Source organism: Trifolium pratense, linkage group LG4 (genome assembly GCF_020283565.1).
Source record: "Trifolium pratense cultivar HEN17-A07 linkage group LG4, ARS_RC_1.1, whole genome shotgun sequence".
NCBI lineage: Eukaryota > Viridiplantae > Streptophyta > Magnoliopsida > Fabales > Fabaceae > Trifolium > Trifolium pratense.
The window spans coordinates 36,991,427-37,008,429 of NC_060062.1; the positions used below are offsets into that span (position 1 = coordinate 36,991,427).

At 34.6% G+C, this 17,003-nt stretch overlaps 1 long non-coding RNA gene across 2 annotated transcripts; it reads left to right on the top strand.

Moving 5' to 3' along the window:
- The first annotated feature begins 1,501 nt into the window (after window positions 1-1,501).
- Window positions 1,502-12,425, top strand: LOC123920792. Of its 2 annotated transcripts, XR_006813759.1 has the most exons (7): window positions 1,502-1,723; window positions 1,958-3,094; window positions 3,401-4,038; window positions 4,268-5,066; window positions 5,402-7,768; window positions 12,007-12,079; window positions 12,192-12,425. It is a non-coding gene; the product is annotated as an uncharacterized LOC123920792 (long non-coding RNA). The 2 variants fall into 2 exon arrangements; XR_006813758.1 differs by having other exon boundaries at window positions 12,007-12,425.
- Window positions 12,426-17,003: the final 4,578 nt, after the last annotated feature.

The following is a 17,003-nucleotide window of genomic DNA, read 5'->3' on the forward strand; positions in this document are numbered from 1 at the left end:
TTGTTTATCTAGACTTTCACAACATAATCATAAAATATTTGTCTTCTACACTTCAATAAAATCATTAAAGACATTTTAATAAAATGACAACGATGATTTGATAAAACATATCAATCGAAAACCAACAAAATGTAGAATCAAGTGAAATATTGACATTAAAGAGAGTTAAGAGATATTTAATCAAATGAACAAATTAAAGAGAGTTAAGAGACATTTAATCAAATAGACTTTTAATTGTATCATGATAAACAAAACAACACCTATTTTGGACATCATTGTTAGCAAAATAATACTGTTAATTGTAGCATGATAATCAGAACAACAACTATTTTGGACACCATTGTTGGCAAAATGATACTGGTGAGTAGTTTTTGTCATATATACTCCTTAAATCAAACTGATCTCTTATCTTCATGCTTAGTCAGAGGAATTCTTTGAAAACTGCAAAAAAAAAAAAAAAAAATTAACAATTATTTGAGCAAAATTTGTCATAAAATTTAGAGTTTATTCAGAGCAATTAAAAACAAAACTTACTTTTGAGTGAAAATAAGTTTTCAACCGAACGAACTTTGAATCCAATGGTAGCGACTGTGGCAGCTCTGCTGATCGCGATGGAGGAGGAAAACAAGCATTATGTACGTGGTACTTTGGCATTGTGGCCGGCTGTGAGAGCGCGAAGGCGGGTAACCAGGATGCAAGACGAGTCATTACCACAAAAGAACATAACGTAATCAAGTTTAAACAATATATTTCTTTTGTGTGTAGGGATTATGAAAAGTAACTCATAGTTTTGTTATGTATTTGGCCTTATTAATAAAATTCTAATATGGACAATTTCGGTTCATGGTGGACCAATATTTAAAAAATATTTAAAATATTATTGATAATATATGTTGTTTAAAAGTATAACTCGTACGTTAATAATGACATTATTTTAGTCGTAAAAATGAGAAGAGTCGTAATTTTTACTTTCAAAAAGTATAATCGACCGCCATTAGAATTTCTGATAATTTTAAGCATTAGCCTGTGGTGGACCACTCGTAAAACTGATCCAAAGTAGCATTAACCTATTTTGTAACATGTCATATACCAATTAGAAGTGAGAATATGATAGACCGAGTTAGACTTTGTCAAGCTTGAGTCTGACCTGTCCAAAAATCGAATGCATGTAGTACCGATCATTAAACTTGTACCAAGTTTGTCTATGGATTATTTATTTATCCATGGATATTTAATTTTTTTTAAAAAATAAAACCCGACCAAACTGACAAAAAGGAAAACGAGTACAAGTTTTACGCCCACTAGTGAACCACAACCAAGAATGAAGTTTGATTGTCTCAAACAACGAAGAAACATCCGGAATATTGTCCTTGAAAATTACTTTATTGCAAAGATTCCAAATATTGCAAGTGGTTGCCAACCATACCAAGTACCGACGACATTTGTCTTTCCTTTTGAAAAAATCACCGAATAAAAGAAAAGAAAATGATATCTGCCTTCTACGGTTAACCTTGAACCAAGTTTGTATATGGTTCGATTATTCGTATAGTTCCAAAATTTTTACACAGCTCAATCACGGTGGGGATTGAAACCCTAAAGACAGTGGAGAAATCATGCAGTCTCGTAGTTCATGCTTCTCCTCAACTGAGATCAAAGAAACTCTTGAAAGAAACGATGTCGTCTCATCAAAGATTGAAGCATTGAAATCACCGACTAAACCGAGGTAAATTACCTTTTATTCGAATATAGTTAGGATTATTGATTGGGGTGAACAACTTCAAATGATTGTTTTGGAATTGATTAAGAAAGTTTGTAGGAATAGTAAGAGTGAAATTATGGTTGATATAGTTATGGTTGTGCTTAGGGCAGTTACAACCCCTAATCTTGATAAGTTGATATTGCTCTTTAGCTTATTACTCCTAAGAACATTGATCAGGTTGTAATGATGTTGGTGCAGGCTATTCACACTTGTGCTATTAAGTTTTCGGAGGTGGCTATAGCACTGTTGTGCATTTGTTGATGGATTTCTTGGGGGATACTAATGTCGCGTCTGCTACGGATGTGGTTGTTTTCGTGCCAGATATTATTGAGACTAACCTGAAGCTGCATGTTTCTATTATCACTAGGCTTTTGGATACTTTTTTTTTTATCAAATCCATGCTGCAAGGGTTTGTTCTTGTGCTCTATGGATCATTGGCGACCTTCCCTTTTACACCATCTATGAGGATGGAGGAGGTCAGGAGACATGGAAAGCCGTGCAGCAGGTGAACTCGACCACTGTGTCTTCTAGGAGGCTCGAGATTTGCGCAGATGGGACCTATGCTACCCAAAGTGCTGCTCTTGAGACTGCCGTGTCACCTCCTACCCTTGTACAATGCTTGTTGTCTTCTATTGGGAACATGAGATCATTGAGGCTTTCGGGTGATTTATTCCTCGAGGAAGTTGTTGGATGCACCATGACAAAGCTTATCGTAAGGTTGGAAGAGGTCCAGATCTCAAAAGTTGAAGTTAATAAGGCAACTTCTGATAGGATTCATTATGAGAAAGTCCCAAATAGATAGGCGGAGTACTGAGCTGACATGTTAGTCTGAGAGAGTGAGAGCATATACATGGGAGAGGTAGTATATGAGGTGTGTGAGAGACTGAGAGGGTTAGTGGGGGATTATTCAGTATCATATTGTATTAGATCCTTAGGGTTGGGCAAAGGGAGGATTCTTTCTTCATTTTAGTAGCTTTTCTCTGGGATTATAACGATTCAATCTCTGTAATAGTTTCTTTTTATCATTAATAATATTTTTCTCTTCTTTCTTGAATTTGTGTTCCTAACAACTTCACAGTCCTTGTTGATCATGGTATCAATGTTGCAGCTTGGTCAGTCGTCAGTTCTTCCATGTCCAATTGATATTTGATAATGATTCTCATGACAGGATAGTCCGTTGCATTAGATTGTTGTACAATACTGGGGATGAGATAAGGAAGATGTGGCTGGAATTTTGTAGGCAGAGCTTTGTGAAAATGCATGCAGATAAGCAACACTTTGAGACCGAGGAGATTAAGACAAAGGCTCAAATTTTACCATTTCAAGAGAAGAAAGGTATGATGGTTGTATTTATTAACTCTCTCTTTTTTTTTTTTTTTTGTATGTCTGTGGTAAGAATGGTATAGTTGAATCACTGTTTCATCATTTGCTAATGATTGAACTTTATGCTTTTGCATTTATACCTATATCGTCCAAGTCATGATATGTTATGCATTTCTTGAATTTTTCATATTAAGCTAGGTATTCTGTCAGTTGATGGTCGTTTCTGTTAATGATTTATGATTCAGTTATGTGGTCAAGAAACTTGATCATCTAGTATTTCTTCAATTGTTCAATCTGTGTATGGTTATAATTCTTCAGGGTATGAGCCAACTTGAGCTGGAAGATGAGGTTTAGGACGATCTTAAATGTGCTACTGGAGAGTTTACAAAGGATGCAAATGATTCAAATAAACTCAATCACATTCTTCAGGTCACTGGACTTGGTGATCCTGTTTATGCTTGAAACATATGCAACAGTGCATCATTACGACATTGTCCTTGATGCTGTCATCAACGGAACCAAGGAAACTCTCCAGAACTTATGTTTGGCATTAGCAACTATGGGTGATCTCAGACTTGTTGAGCGTCCACAAAACTATACTCTAGATTCAGAATCAAGTAAACAGATTAAGGGCCAATATCATAGTTTCTTCTACTGAAACTGGAGTTATATTTGGTATCATATTTTATGAGATATCTTCATATGTTCTTAGGAGAATGGTTCTGGAAGTTCTCATCGACAAAGGAACACCGGCACTATCAACTGAGATCAAAGAAACTCTCGAAGGAAACAACGTCTGATCAAAGATTGAAGCATTCAACAAATCAATAATGCTTCTCCTCAACGGCGAAACAATTCGTCAACTATTCATCACCGTCATTCGTTACGCTCTAACTTGCGAAGATCACACACACCGTTCAAAAACTTCTCCTTGAAATCACCGTCTACACCGAGAGGTAAAGTATATTTTTGCGAATATAGATAGGATTATTGTTATTGATTGGGGTTAAAAAATTCAAATGGTTTTTTTGGAATTGATTTAGAAAGTTTGTAGGAATAGTAAGAGTGAAATTATGGTTGATATAGTTATGGTTGTGCTTAGGGCGCTTTCGACTCCCAATCTTGATATTAGGAGGAAGATTATTGATATTGCTCTCGAGCTTATTACTCTAAGAACATTTGCAGGCTATTCATACTCGTGCTATTAAGTTTCCGGAGGTGGCTATAGCACTGTTGTGCATTTGTTGATGGAGTTCTTGGGGGATACCAATGTCGCGTCTGCTACGGATGTGGTTGTTTTCGTGCCAGATATTATTGAGACTAACCTGAAGCTGCATGTTTCTATTATCATTAGGCTTTTGGATACTTTTTATCAAATCCATGCTGCAAGGGTTTGTCCTTGTGCTCTATGGATAATTGGTGACCTTCCCTTTTACACCATCTATGAGGATGGAGGAGGTCAGGAGACATGGAAAGCCGTGCAGCAGATGAACTTGACCACTGTGTCTTCTAGGAGGCTTGAGATTCTTGCAGTCGCAGATGGGACCTATGCTACCCAAAGTGCTGCTCTTGCGACTTGCTCATCTGGCATTTCTTCAATTGTTCAATCTGTGTATACTTATAATTCTTCAGGGTATGAGCCAACTTGAGCTGGAAGATGAGGTTCAGGACGATCTCAAACGTGCTACTGGAGAGTTTACAAAGGATGCGGATGATTCAAATAAACTCAATCACATTCTTCAGGTCATTGGACTTCCTCTTCACCCTCGCCTTAACACACCCATGAAAGTATTTTGAAAAATACTCACACACTCACACGCTTATTGAAAAAAAAGAAGAAAACTCACTCACACAAGAAGGAACTCAAGAACCCTAACTCTTCAATGTTGGCGTCAATCCATTCATTCCTATCCATTCAATCCCTAAATCATTTTCTACAATCACTTCATCGAGAAATAGTTGACGTGACTATACTCGTTTTCAGGTTTGTTTTTCCCTTTCTGCCTCCTTCCCTATCTACTGTGATGTTATTGCTTAGGTCTCTGTGTTGCTCTGTGGGTTGGAATTAGATAGTTTTTGGTGGTTGATTTTGAGTATTATTGCTTTTGTGTTTTCTCTGGTGTCTTCCATGTTCTGTCCTGTTGCGTTTTGTCGTCCAGTTTTCTGTTTTTCCTGCTGCTTATCGTGTTGTTTGAAGATTAGCTTGTTCTCTGTTGTGTAAGGGTAGTTTGTGTGTAAATGTTGCTTTCTTTCTATTCTGCTGGTTGTCTGTGTGTGAGCTTTAGAGCTTTATTTGATGTTGAAGTTTTGTCTCTGCAGCTGCAGTGCAGAAGATGATAATCAGTTAACGAAGGTTGAGGGAGATGGAGGTTGTTTGCGGAGTGTGAAATGGGGAAGTTAATGGACATCTATCTGCATATCAACAGCCCGTGTCATTACAATTTCAGTGTTCAATTGGAATTTGGTGATGTTTGCAATTTGGTCGGTCTTGCATATGAGCTTCCTTTCCTTATATGTTCTTGCAACTGAAGCAACTTATAAGTGTCAAGTAAGACCGTTTACTGACTACCATATATATATAACGTCCAAGGTAACATTTCATATCACCATGTTCTTATAAAAAATAAAAAAATCATACCACCATGTGATTGTGCTTCTGTTTTTGTTTTGTGGTTCGAAGCACAATTTCATTTTGATTTTGCAATACCTGTTATATGCTTAAATAAAACCCAATTTCATATTATTAGAAAATATATTTTCCAACACATATGTATTATTGATTGCTTCTTGTGAGATTTGGGAGTCCAAATTTGAAATTTGTTTTGCACATGAGCTTTTGCATAGAGAAATTGAGAAAGTTAGTGAAGAGGATAGTGAGAATGAATCATTGTTTTCATTGATTCATTAAGTGGTACAATCAACTAGTATATATATACAATTGTTAGAAGAGTATTATGGAGGGAAAAGCAGTTAAAACAAACTTAACTAACTATAACCAACTTGAGACTACTTCTAACTAACTAGATATTACATAGTTGATTTTGACTAATGTGGATTACTTGTTATTCAAGTTACTGAATCTATTATTTTGTATGCCCAATCGTAACTGATATTGATACCTTCAGCCTTGAGGTATAAAAACTGACCATAACTCTCTTAGATATATCCCAACATGTATTTCAATTAATTAGCATCAATCACATTTCAAGTTTTCTTTTATTCATTGACCTTATTTTACTTTGTGTAACATATGTATGTTTGAACTTCTACTATACTGGATTCATATTTCACTTTTCTTAGTTGCTTTTGTTTTGCATCCTTTGAATGTTGGGTGGATTAATTTCTTCTTGGAATTTTAACCCTTTATTCTTCTTTCTCCTTTTTTCTCAATCAATTTGATGACAAGTATTTTCCTAATACTGGTTTTAGTTGCGGGAACAAGAAAATAACAAATACTATTATGATAAGACAGATGAACGAGACCCCTCTTCAAGTGTCCATTTGAATTAGGATGTTATAACTCAGATGAGGGTGTCCATTTCAATAAGAAGCTTCTATTTTGAAGGTTGTTAATTTTACTGTCTCATTTGGTATATCAATACCTTATATTTGTAAATTTTCTCGAGGAAATTTTCTTGAATAGTCGGTCCATTTATAGCTTTTGATGTTCAATATCCAACAAAAGGTTTGTGGTTGACTCTTTCATTATCTAACAAGAGCAGTGTAATATGTTTCCTGTTATAGTTACCCGTTCAAAAAATATGATCCACAGTTCAGCCCAAACAAAAGTTTAGAAAAAAATTCATCTCTTCTGAGTTCTAACTCCTCATTCTCTTTAATTAAATCTTTTTTATTTTATTATTAGATTTTTTTTTCCAGATTCATGTTGTAGGCTTTCTACCATCTATCAAACGATATCCACTTGGATGGAACTTTGAGTAATATTGAGACCTTCTAAGCCCACCTCTGCAAACTCTCAAATGAGGCAGTTGATTCTATCAAGCTCTCATGCTTACAAAGATGCCATTAATTCCAACTATGGCTTGGAAATTGAGAAAATGGGGAGGGGGGGGATAGATATGACAATTTCTATGAATATTTCAGTTTCCAAGTTCAAGAAATATATGCACAGTGAAGGTATAACAATAAAAGAAACAATTCAAGTTAATAAAAAGTTGAAACTTAACACAATCTTAGAGTTATATCTTTCACGTCCAATAAAATTTTGTCTAATAGGGTGTTTGTTGGTCCCTTTGATTTCATTAGTGTCTACAATGATGGAAAGTCATCCTTTCATTTAGTGAACATATAGTGAGAATTATGTTCTTTTCTTTCTTTTTTTCTATAGAAAAACTGTGTGCTCAATGCTCTTTTGTTATGAAATTCATGCTCAGGTGCGTATACACATGCTAACACAATATATATATATATATGAACAACACTGATGTTACCAAAATACGTAAGATTTTATTCTTCCCCATTCAAAAACCTAATTAAATTTTTACAATCAGATTCAACAAATACTTGCGTGAAACAACACTGATGTGCGAACTCCATAGCCTTCAAAACTGCGTAAGCTTCAGCTGTCGCAGCATCATCGAAACCTTTGGTTGACCACGAAGCAGCTGCAAGGATGATTCCGTGTTGTTTCGAAGTGCTGCGCTGAGACCCCAAACACCGTTACAGGTAAGATTCGCATCACAATTGACTTTGTATAATCCTTCTTGAGGTTTACACCACTTGGTCTTCTTGTTGTTGATGGTATTGGAACTCACTGTATGATTGTTATGATAGCTTCGCTGGTTGTCGTTGTTCTTGTGTATGTGTTGAATTTGATTATACTCTTCTCTTCTATCGCGGGCTAACTTGAGAATCAATTCTTCTAGAATGTTATGATTTTGAAAGGCTTGCATGTTGCGATTGCGAACATACCATAAACCATCTATAAGGAAAGCCACTTGTTCCATGATATCTGTGCTTGAATTAGTTATCATGTACTGAAGCCATTCAATAAAATCCACACTAGGACAAGAGTTAAAATTTTACCGCAGAGTGGATCCAAACCACACTGCTTTAGCCCTAGAGCACTAAAGAAAAATATGATTAATCGTTTCTACTTGATTATGACATCTAGGACAATCCATAGGGATATTAAGCCCTCTTTTGGAAAGTTCCACCCTGGCCGGAATGGCTCAATTAATGATTCTCCAGAGCAAGGTTTGAACTTTAGGAGGGATTTTAAGGCTCCAAACAATTTGCCACAAATTATCTGATTGAGTTCTAGATGTACTAGGACCAGTATCATGTTCCCAAGCCTTTATAAAGTGATAGCCTGATCTAACAGTGTAACAACCATCTTTGTACCCATCCACATAAGTTGATCATCTTCCTCAGTGTCAGTAATAGGTAATTGTTGCATTTGCTCCCCTTCAAAATTATAGAACAAACTGTCTATTAGGGGTTCATTCCAGCTTTGGCCATTATCACCAAACAGATTGTTTACATGTTGGACATTAGTATTTGGAGGTCTTGGAGTGATAATTCTAAAAATGTTTTAATATAGGAGCCAATTATCCTCCCACAGACCCTAATGGTTTTGCCATTCCCTACCCTCCAACAGCTGTCTCTCTCCATGACCCACAAAGTATGGTGAATACTTCTCCATGTGTAGCTTGGCTTATGGCCAACCTTGGCTCTGATTGCATCAACCTTAGGGAAATATTTAGCCTTTAAAGTCTGAGTTACAAGAGATTTAGGATTATGGATGATCCTCCACGCTTGTTTGGCCAAAATAGCTTCATTGAATGCCTTAAGGGTTCTGAACCCCAATCCTCCATCCTTTTTAGACTTGCACAGGGTCTCCCTTTTTGTCCAGTGTATCTGCCTTTGCTGATCCTTCCTACCGCACCAGAAGTTGCACATCATGCTCTCAATTTTGTTACATAGATTGGTTGGAAGGAGGAAACAACTCATAAGATAGGTAGGGAGAGACGGAACCACTGCTTTAATAAGTGTACTTCTGTCAATGATGAGTTGAACACTTGAGTTTTGGATCTGCCCACCTTAGTAGGGAGTCCAAGATATCTAGAAATTCTATTAGTGATCTTGATGGGCATGCTTTGATAGAATTCAACCTTTTGATTTGGCTTCGTGTTTTTGCTAAAAAATCATCTCAGATTTATCCATATTTATTTTTTGGTCTGAAGCTTGTTGGTAAAGCATGAAAATATTCATGATAGCTTCAGCTTCTTTTCTCAGACCTGCAAAATAATAGGCTATCATCTGCAAAGAAAAGATGAGAAATAGGAGGGGCATTTCTGAGCAATGGTGAGCCCATGAATAGAATCCATTCTCGGTTTATTAAGAATCATACCAGACAGAACCTCAGCACAAATGATGAATAAATAAGGGGACAAAGGGTCCCCTTGTTTGAGGCCTCTCTGAGGATTAAAGTAGGAAGTAGGCCTACCATTTATAATAATAGAGAAAGACACAGAACTCACACATTGCATAATAGTATTAGTTAACTGAGAGGGAAACCCCATGCTAACTAAGGTACTGTTAAGGAAATCCCACTCTATTCTGTCATAGGCCTTGGCCATATCTAAATTAATTCCCACAAAACCCTGCTTCCCTTTATTAAGGTGGTCAAAAGCAAGCAGAGCATTATCAGTAATTAAATGACCAGGGACAAATGCCACTTTGAAACTGACTAATAATCTGAGGGAGAATGACCTTTATCCTATTAGCAATAGTTTTAGTGACAATTTTCAGAATAACAATGCACAAGGAAATTGGTCTATCAGCGGGGCAAGTAGGTTTATTTTTCTTAGGAATTAGGCAAATCAAAGTTTTATTAATATCATCAACATTAGTTGGATAGAAGACTGAAAGATCTTATGAAAATGGTCTAGAAAGGTTCTGTGAATGTCTTATTCCTCGGTCCACACATTTCCCTCTTGATCAGTAACAACAGAAATTTTGTTCTTCTTTTTCCTTTGAGTTGCCTTTTGGTGAATTTTTTTGTATTTCTATCTCCCTCTCGAAGCCATAATTCTCTAGCACGTTGAATCCACCACAATTCTTCACTTTTCAGAGTATTATCCAATTCTTTTTCGGCTTCATGAATCAGCCCATTGATATGGTGGTTTGCAATTTTCTCCTGAAGGCTGCTGATCTGACACTGCAGCAGTTCCTTGATTTTCTTTGGTATAATACCAAATTTGTTAGTGCCCCATTGATGAACAGCGTTAAGGGTCATGTGAAGCCTGTCTTTAGTGTCTCCATTAGCCAGAAGCCATGCCGTTTAGCTTGTTGCTTGAAACTTGGACGTCCTAGCTGTCAACTTCCATCAGATCCTCTTCTTCTGTCCTTGTGCGTTTGGTAGATAAATCAGTATGTTCAGTGAGATTTATAGATCCGTCAATTGTTTGATGTGGCCTCTGTCAGTAACTTCATTGTTGTGTGCATTCTCTTGTTCTTGCATGGATACCTTTTTTGCCATTTGTCTGATTAGAACTTCAGGGACAGGGCTAGGTTGCCCCGCACTAGCAGATTTGAGAGGATTGCTGCTGAAAATTTTATCCTTATCTTCTAAAACGCATATCCCATAGACATTTGACCTCAGCCAAGGCCCCACAGGGTTAATCTGACCCTCTTCCTTAGGGGCGGTTAGCTTCAATGTGTCCCACCATTCCACAGTTGAAGCAGAACATTGGCAAATGTTCATATCTGAAACCGATCCAAGTAGTGCCATCTGAATGTTGTATGCTACTCTATGTCGTTAATCTCAGATAGCGGCGCGTAGCGCCGACCCTCAAAAATGCTATTGCGATATAGCGGGTAGCGCTATAGCGGTATAGCGGCCATGTACAAATTAAACATAAATTCCAACAACATATATAAAAGGACTTTCTTACTTAATAATTATACTAAATATTGTCATTTACCATCAAAATAGGTTCTAAATAAAGACTAATAACATTCCATGAAGTTCTAGAAGTACTCAAAATGACATCCCATTACAATTCTAGAAGTATTCAAAATGACATCCCATTAAAATAAAGCATAAGCAAGTTCTAAAAGTAAACAAAATAATGACAAGCCATTAATCTTTTGAAGCCCTTGAAGCCGCATCTGCTTCTGCCTCATCTTCACTTCTAAGCTCCACCACATTATGAAGGAGAAAAAGTGATTGAGTGAAGGAGCCGTTGAAGGAGAAGAGGAGAAGAGTGTGAACGTGAAGTATATGTGAGAAAAGAAAGAAGAAACAAAGGGTTACTTTATATGATGTGATGGTTACTTTTTATGTGCAGAAAAGTCCAAAATACCCCTTACTTTATGCTTTATTTCCAAAATAAGGATTTTATCAATTTTCCCCCTCCAAACACAATAGCAGCCAAATACCGCTACCAATCCGCTACGCCACCGCTATCACAACTCTATTATCCTGCAAATAGCGGCCGCTATTTCCGCTTCTCTAAATAGCGGAAAGCGGCCTTATAGCATAGCGGAAAGGTGGTAAAACGCTACACTATAGCGCTATAGCGCGCTATAGCGGCGCTATTAACAACATAACAATCCTTGCCTTTTCTGGGTATTCATAAACAGCAGCATCTTCCACCTTTCCCAAAATTCCCCCAATCTTGAAACCCATGTTTCTAGTTTTTAAATGCATTGGTAGTCCCCAAAGTTGAATCCATAAGAAAAATCAAGGTTGTATATATTTATGTTCTTTTCTCGAGCATGTAGGATCAGGCAGCAATTCCTTATTATCCATGGGATCCCTTTTTGAATTCTTTTGAAATCTGCATCATATTTCATAGCTATTTGATACATATTTCCTTGAATTTCTGTGACTTTTAAACCAGTGGGATTACACCAAATTCCAGCCAGCGCATTCTGAATAGTTATCTTTTGTATAGGTTTATCTGTCAAGAACTTGCCAATGAAGCTGTTTTTGCAAGCTTCAAGGCCTTCTTGAGCATCTGAAGTATTGTAAGCATATACTATGCAGTTGCTTAGTTTGTGGCAAGGAAAGACTCAAAACTATGGTAGCATGACTAACTAGAACTGTCTTAGTAATTTGCTCTTTTTTTTTTCTTTTCAGATGTTAGTTGTTGAAATTTTTAAGAAAGCCTAATCAAAAGCTTGGGTATAGCATAAGTAAAGGTTATAAAGATTTGCTATGCCATGATAGAAGATGGGTTGCTATGGTGGCATGAAACCTGTCTAAATACTTACAATTAAAGGTGTCAATTTTTATCTCTTTTTATTCCATATATTATTTTATCTATCATGGATAGAGAATACTTAGATTGATTCGAATGCATAAATCATTAATGCAGCTTTAATTAGAAGTTAAACTATTTATCAACTTTTAAAAATTTAGCAAGTAGATGGACCTTGCTGGTCATGAATGAATAGAGGCTCTGAAATTTCTATTGTGTAGAGATGCAGGATCAGGTAGTGAATTCCCTTACAACATAGTAAATTAGTAACTAAGTTAACTGACAGTTATTCCAACCTATCTCTGATTTGTTAAAACATAACTGTACCATGGTGGGAAAGTATTCAACTTTCCCATGTTAAACTCCACCCCATTACTTATTGTATTGTTCTATCTTAAAAAAAGTAGGTAGGTTTTTGGATAACAGTGAAAATTAAATGGAAGGATTAATGCATACTCTCTCGCCAATTTTATAATGCTCCATATTAAATTATCACCATTAATAGTTAAAGTGAAATGTTACAAGTTTACTTCTTAAATTATTAAAATCAACAAAAAAAGAAAATTAAATTATTGTCTCATCCAATTAATGTTATTTTTTTGATAATTTTTTTTAAAATTATTCTCTCATCTATTTTAGGTAGTGTGTTTTGATAACACGCCTGTTGGGTAATTTCCTTGGTGTTGGGTTTTTGCTGTTTATTGTTTTGACAGGCACTTGTATATTCTTTGTCCTTCTTCCAGTGAGCATTTCTTATACTCAAAGGAAGCTTTTTATTAGTAAAATCTTTTGCTGTTTAAAAAATAATAATTCTACATTGTTGCAATCTGGAAAGTCTGTGCGCGTCATGAATGTGGTGCCGACGAGTGGACTCAACTGTCTTCCCTTGATCCAGGACCGTGGTTTTGTTGGCGTTTTGCGTGATTGGTAAAATCTAAGCGTTGATACATTCATAGTTTGATCAAAGCCTCGTACTTATTTATGTTCTGGTGGAGGATATAACATTTGCATAAAAATTTGAATATTCTTATGATGTATATAAAGTTTGTTTTGACTTAAAGTTATCCAGATATATGATACTATTCGTTTTGAAAAATCTGGTAAAAAATTATTGGACTATGAAGTTTAGTCTATGTTTTAAAAGAACCAATTCAAGAGTAATTGTCTAACACCCTTAATGCAAGAGTTATTTGATCTTAAGCATAGACAATATACAACTTGATTTTCTTAGTTCTATAATTTATTTGAGTTGTGAATGGAGACTGATTTTGTATAGAAAAAAAAAAATACAAAATTTAAACGGTGAAACAAATAAACCGATGTGAAAAATGGACTTATCATATGGAAGACATACCTGATGTGAAATAATGTATCGGAAACATGTCTAATATTTTTTGTATTACAAAATATAATTTAATCAATGTATATTTCTCTAATACGTATCGGAAAGTATTTTGTTGAATATTTTCTTATTAAAAATATAAAATTCAGTCATCAAATATTTCTCCGATATGTATTTAGAAGTATCAAATACGTATTGATGTGGGATATGTATCTAATTATATTTGGGTAATAGTAATTTTTAAAGTATCGAGATCTTGTCAACAAATTATTTTGAAGTATCGATATAATTTCCTAGGTCATTTTCGTTTCTTATTTTAATGGATAGTACTATATGGTTGTTGACTGTGATGATTTCATTTTGGCGTATAGTGATGAATGATTGATAATTTAGGATTGTGTGGAGTACTATATAATTACTCTTAGGGTCCGTTTGATTCGCTAAAAATAAGGGACTGGACAGGACAACTGTAGTTGTACTTGGTTTGATTGTAAAACTGTTTCAGGAACTGGACAAACTGGGAAGCAATGGACAGGACAAAAACAGAATTTTTTGTACCTCACTAAACTACGGCACAACTTTTTGTCCGCAGTACAAGTTGTCTAAAATGCCAAAATACCATTTTATTAACAAAATATCATATAAGACAAAAAAATGTTCAATATCCCAAAAAGTTTGTTCTGTGCTGTTCTGTTATGTGTTGTGCTGTTCTGTCTTGTACTGTTCTATCCAGTACTTACCCTTTAACAAATCAAACACACCCTTAGCTTAGACACAATTCTGGGGATTTGGACTAATCTTTACTTAATTGCATGCAATAAGTTGCGACAATTTTCTTTAACCGCGTGAATTTCGAAAAAAGAAATAAATTGTTGTTATGAATAAATATAAGTTTTAGTGGATGTCCATCTTATAACTCCCACTATGATGAGTGGATCTTAATTGCATTTTTTCTTTCACTTACTTATTTGTTTCATATAAATATGACTCTTGTTATGATGTAAACACACACATTTGAAGTGAATAATACATAGCTCTCATTCTCCATATCTCTATTATCTAGCCCTTGTAGTTTATTTCTAACACGTTATCAGCACGAAACTCTAACAACACAACTTGAGGTAATATTGGTTCATGATTGTTCTTTGATATTATTTGCAATATTATATGTTTTTTGTAGAGATAATATTGGTTCATACTTATTCTTGATATTAGTTATAATGTTGTATGCTTGTTTTTGTTCTTGATAATTTATATAATCTGTAAACAGTTGAGAGAAAATATAAAATGAATATGTTAAATTTTTTGGGAATGAATTCTCTCAAGTGTAATTTACACTTGAGAGAATAAAGTGCAATTTAACACCATCTAAATTTATTTTCTCTAAATTTTTATATGTTTCTCTTTCATGATTAATGATAACAAACCACACTTTATTCTCTCAAGTGTAAATTACACTTGAGAGAATCCATTCCCGTCGCAAGTGGCCAGGTTGCCCATTTTGGTTGAGTAATTTTTATGTTTTAGTTTTATTCGATGCTACTTTGATTACATATGAAATTCTAAAGATCGAATTTGTGTCAAAAAAAAGAAGAAGATCGAATTGATATTTTTATTTGAGTTTAAAGATGATAGCCTACCCTCTATCTCTCCACCACCTGCACATAATTGGTACGGCGATATTTGTGTTTATGCAAAATGTAAGTTTCATTCATTCTCAAATGATCCATCATAGTGATATAAATTTGTTTCATTTTTTTGTTATAATTCTTTACATTTTAAGAAAATAATCTTTTGATTTACTCTAAAAGAAGAAGAAGATGTTGTGCAATGTTTAATAGAATTGGAAGGAATTAGGGCAGTACTGTATTGTTCTATCTTAAAAAGTACTCCATCCGGACATAAATATAAGCAAAAAAAATATTGTTTATGCGGTGTTTAAGAAATTTAGTTAAGTGTAGTTAATTTTTTTGATTTAATGCAACACATGAGTTAAGTTTACTATATTACTCCCTCCGGTCCTTATTATAAGAAACACTTTGACAAAATCACACAGACCAAGGACGGTAAATTTTCTCATTAATGATTCTATCATTTTATGTTATATTCCAAAACTAACCTTTGACTAGTATGAGAAATAGACTTCTCTAATTAATGCACTAGCATTATAATGAATTATTTGATTGTATTTAATAAGGGTACAAATGGAATTGTGTCAAAGTGTTTCTTATAAAAAGGACCAAATAAAAATTCCAAAGTGTTTCTTATAAAAAGGACCGGAGGGAGTACCCATTTTGAAAAGTGTAAAAGTGAAATAAATGCAACACATGTGTTCGGAGGGAATAAGTAGGTTTTTGGATAACGATGAAAATTAAATGGAAGGATTAATGCATACTCTCTCACCAATTTTATAATGCCCCATATTAAATTATCACCATTAATAGTTAAAGTGAAATGTTACAAGTTTACTCCTTAAATTATTAAAATCAACAAAAAAATTAAATTATTCTCTCATCCATTTTTTTCATAAAAAATTTAAATTATTCTCTCATCCAATTAATGTTATTTTTTGATATTTTTTTGTAATTATTCTCTCATATATTTTTTTTTTTGGATAAAAAAAATTAAAATGACAAGACAATATTAGAAACCTCGTATGTTATTTTTGTAGTATAAAGTGATAGACAGAAAGAGTAGCTAGGTAGCTGGGTCCTCCCTTCTCCTTTTCTTTCCTTTTTCATTCATCTTCTCCATCTTCAAATCACCTTTCGTGTTCAATTTTTTCAATAAAAACCAAAAAACCTTTCTTGTTCAAGTTTACATTTCCATTTTAAGTAAAAAAAATATTTATAAAATCTGCCAAGGAACATCATGAATATTGATAATACGAATACAATTCATTTTGTTTCTAAGGATTCTCTCGACCGTACTTTGAAAGTTGAAGTGAGTAATAGAGATAGTTACTTGCTTCCTAAGTAATCTAACTTCCGTAAGTATTGTTTTCCTCTTTCTCTAGTTTTTTAGAGTTAGTTTCTTTTGTAACTATCTTTCTCGATTTTATTTTTTTTATAATTTATTAGTTAGCATTGATTCACACATTGTATATACAGTGGATCAATATTTTGTAATAAACAGTTTTTGTGAGTAATAAAATTTGATTGATTTTAGGCTCATCTGCACCTAAGCTGAGTAGCTCTATCTTCATCTTTCTTTGAGCTGGTTCTGCAACAACGGTGAATTACCATTGACTTTCACATATACATACCACCGCCGCCTGCCACCGGTCGAAATGGAGTGAGTACTATATTTAATTTCATTTCTCTTATTATAGCCATTCATGCCTATTATT